This window comes from Rosa rugosa, chromosome 2 (assembly GCF_958449725.1).
Source record: "Rosa rugosa chromosome 2, drRosRugo1.1, whole genome shotgun sequence".
NCBI classification, from domain to species: domain Eukaryota; kingdom Viridiplantae; phylum Streptophyta; class Magnoliopsida; order Rosales; family Rosaceae; genus Rosa; species Rosa rugosa.
The window spans coordinates 49,137,968-49,142,217 of record NC_084821.1 but is presented as its reverse complement, the minus strand read 5'-3'; the positions used below and the strand labels follow the sequence as shown (position 1 = coordinate 49,142,217).

At 36.3% G+C, this 4,250-nt stretch overlaps 1 long non-coding RNA gene across 1 annotated transcript; it reads left to right on the top strand.

Annotated features, from left to right (window-relative positions):
• The first annotated feature begins 639 nt into the window (after nt 1-639).
• LOC133731979 (uncharacterized) lies at nt 640-3,120 on the top strand. The gene is made up of 2 exons (XR_009856880.1): nt 640-1,354; nt 2,900-3,120. It is a non-coding gene; the product is annotated as an uncharacterized LOC133731979 (long non-coding RNA).
• The last annotated feature ends 1,130 nt before the right edge of the window (nt 3,121-4,250 follow it).

Genomic DNA, 4,250 nt, shown 5'->3' with positions numbered 1-4,250 from the left:
TGTAAAAAATGATTTTACATAGATATTTCTTCACTTTATTGGGGATGTACAAATATTTCTTCACTTTATTGGGGATATATCCTAAAATTCTTCAATTTATTGGAGATATATCACAAATATGTAGACCAAAAATGATTTTACACAGATATTTCTTCACTTTATTGGGGATATACAGATATTTATTTACAGATAAAGTGTAAAATTATTTTTTACAAATATTTCTTCACTTTATTGGGAATATATCCTAAAATTCTTCACTTTATCGGAGATATATCACAAATATCGTAGACTAGCGAGCGACTTTCAACCACCTAGAGTATTTTTTTTGTTTTTATAAACCTATTATAACTTGTGGTGTATAGGTTGAAGACCAAAAAAAAAAAAAACTAAAAAACATAAAAAAAAAAAAAAAAATTTAATTATTTTTTAATGTTGAAATGACCATTTTAGCCCTCAAGGGTCAGACTTAACGTCCAATTTGGACGGAATAGGAGAAATTGGACACGGCTGATTGAAATTGGAAAGTTTAGGGGGTAAAAAGTCAAAATTGAAAGTAGAGGGGGTGAAATGATGACACACCCAAACCTCAGGGGGGTAAATTGTAATTAACCCTATTAATTATTATCCGACTTAGGCTTAGTTTGGGATTGATTTTGGAGGTGCTTTTGAACCTGCTTCTGCTTTTGGGCTTTAGCTATGGTGTTTGGTAAAATGTCTAGAAGTGGCTTTTGGTCCAAATTGATTCTCCTAGAAGCTGAAACTGAGAAGCACCCAAGTACCAGCTTTGGGAAGCTGATTCTGTGAAAACACGGAGTGAACAGGGATTCATTAAATGAAATTTACAAAGATTTCCTATTATGTCCTCATCTTTTCTTTGAGTTTACCTTGACCCAGATAGGGGTTTGTTATGCTCAGCTTCTCTCTTCTCAGCCTCCTCTGCCGTCAAAACTCAAAACACCTCAGCTCATCGATCGATCTCTTCTGTGTCTTCAAAACCCGATTCCGTCGCTCCTCCGCCACACGCCCCAAACCCAAAGCATTCCCAGACCCCAGCTTCTTCAACCTCCTTTCGTCCTTGGTAAGCTCCTCATCAGAACCACTCTCCAGATCTTCCTTGTTATTCCTCCTCCCAGCATATATCATCCCATTCGAAGTTCCTATAACCTAGTCATACAATCCGGCGAAAACCCCACTGACATGAGCGGTGCAGGGAACCGAGTAACCATCAATTTCGCGTAATCACATCTTCGCAAGCCTACCAAGAACCACTCTATCACCGCCTCTCTCTCTCTCTCTCTCAAACCCAGCAGGAAAATGAGCCGAAAGTTTCTGTCTTCAGCGAATCAAACTCACTGTAAGTCCTCTCATTCTCCATCTTTCCCCAAATTTACAGTATATTGCTGTTGCAAGCTTCGATTCACTGCGCTTCTTATTGTTTGTGTCCTCTAAAGTTCTTAATTTTTCCTATATGTGTCACCTGCAGAACAAGTAGCAATAGATCGAAACAACTAGCTTCTTATTGTTTGGTCAATTTGTGGTATTTTGGGTACATGGAATGTGGAATGTGAGAGTTTGGTTTTGATAAAGGGTTATGTTGGGTATTTGATGTTATGTGAACTTACTGAGGTTGTTGATTTTTAGTTTGGGTGCTCTTTGCACGATGCTTATCAATTATATTGTATTGGTACTATGTTGTTTATGCTCTGTATCAATTGAACTGTTTTGGATTTTTATTTTGGTATATAATGATTGTTAAAGGAGCTCTTGGGTTTATTTTTAGCTTTTGAAATCAGTCTTGAGCTTGTACTGATTCAATTATTATCTGTTGTTTTGTGTTGTGTGAGTGCTTTCTATCTTCTCTGAATTAGTGTACTTGTTATTATGTTCTTGATGATTTTACTTTGATTGATAGCACGGTCTCTAGGTTTTGAGAATTACTGTTAAATAGTCTAGTTTTTGTTATCTGATTTTGGATTGGGACTGGTTCAGTTTTGTTAGTTTTGTCTGTAAGTTTCACGTATGTTATCTTCTGACTAGCAAGAGTAAGCAAGTGCTCGGTGAACGCCTTGTTTTCTTCCGGCACTTATTGAGAGTTTAGGCTTTCTGCTAAATCCCGTTTGTTTTGCAAATGACAAATTTTAAATCGGCACCAGAGGTTAAAAGAAAGGTACTTCTCTTTGTATGCCCAAGAGTTTGATTGCAGACTCCCTATTTTTTGCATTGTGATTTTAATCGAGTCAAAACTTTTCTATTAGTTTCAGTTTACCTTTGTTTGTTAAAGTTAGAGACTAGTAGTCTGGGCGGTGCTGTGGGTAATTAGATCTACCTGGTTGCTATTAGCGTTTTGTGTCATGATTGAGGAAGTTTAATTTTATTTATTTATTTATTTTAGTTTCTTTTGGTTTGGATACTTGTTCTTTTCAGCGTTTTTGATTGATGTATTTTGCTGGTGTAAGAATGTTCAGTTTCCTTTTGGCCCTTTGTTGGTGGAGTTAATTATGTATTGCAACTTTGTTGTGGACGAATGTTGCATTGGTTACATGCTCTATTGCTGGTTAGCTTTTATTGCATGTAGTGACACCATAGCTTTTGTTTTGGTTAATTTCAGTCCAGGTTCTTTTTCTTCTCTGGAAGTTGAACTTTTTACTTGATGTAGTATTTCAATCTTTGGTTTTGTAGTAGTAGTTGAGTTAAGATTTTGCGTCAATTATATTGAATTTTAATTGTTTTTTTTCTTTCTTTCTGCTTGTACCTCTTTCGGCTTCTAATGAACTAAAATTTGATGCCATAGTTGTCTTTTCTGGATCTCGATCGATTCTTCACATTGTTTTTTACACTCAATGATAAATGGGTCCTGATGTGTTTGCTCAGAGAATTGATTATTGCCATCTTGTTACAGTTTGTCTGCATTGGCTCTAGTGAAGAGATGGAGGATAATGAACATGATGGAGATGGTCCGGAAAGACAAGAAATGGAGGTGTTAAGAAATGCAATTGCATAAAGTCTAATGAATGCATCTACTTAGCATTTAGTTGCAAATTTCAAGTGACTTTAATTTATTTTGTGTAATGGTTCCCGTTGAACTATGGTCGTGAAATTAATCCAAATATTCTTGACTTATTTTGTGTAATAGTCAAACATAATATGCATATTGAAGAGTTTAGAGTAAATATTTTATTCGGTCCAACCAATGGTACAAGAATAATACATGAGAATTTTTTTTTATTTGGTATAGTTACATAATCAAAAAACAAAATTATGTATTTTAGTAGCATATCAAAGCATGTATGCCCATTTTGGTAATTATACCCAGCCAAAGCACTTTTGCCTTACAACTTATCAAACACCTACAAATTGCTTTTCATTCTCACAGTACTTTTAAAAACAGTTTACCAAACACCTCAGCTGCTTCCTCTCACAGCAAGTTTGGAAGTGCTTCCTCTCACAGCACATCAATCCCAAACTAAGCCTTAAGCTAGCCCAACAGTCATCAATAATTCAATATAGAATCAACCACTATATAATAAACTCAGTTTAAGCTAGAATTAGATAAGTTGGGTAATAGAGTTTCATAAAGAAGTAAAATAATAATGCAATATGCTTGAATACATTTTATATATCCTTAATTATATAATTAAATGTTATAAAAATTAAAAAATATAAAACCGCCTAGGCGTTGGCCTGGGCGCTAGTCTCTTAGCCACCGCCTGACTAGCGCCTAGCGATTTTTCGAACCTTGACCGCAGAGATGGCCAAATGCAACAGTTCAAGGGGGCGCTCGCGTTTGTGATTGGTTCGACTTCGGCTATTCTAGTTTGCCCTTCACCTTCCTGCTGGTCTCAATTGCAAACTAGACAGGGAGGTGGGGTTGGCGTCGTATATTTTACCGACATCTTGGGTTTCTAACTTGAAACTGATTCATGGAAAGTCAAAGTTCGCATTTTTGCTTGAAAACTTATTGGTGCGACATGAAGCTTGTGCAGAGGTGATCAAGTCGGGGTGGTTTTGTAAGACTCGAAATCAGCCTATGTTTCAGGTTTCCCAGAAGATCATGCATACATATTTTGCTCTTAATGATTGGCAGAGAAATACTTTTGGGTGCAGGGCTAGAGAGATTGAGTTTTTGAGAGGTAGGCTGCAATCTCATTTTGTACTACATGCTTCAGAAACTAACCAGCAGGAGAGCATGTCGTTGTCTTCAAAATTGGATAGTCTACAAATAGAGGAACATGGGTACTGGAAGCAAAGCT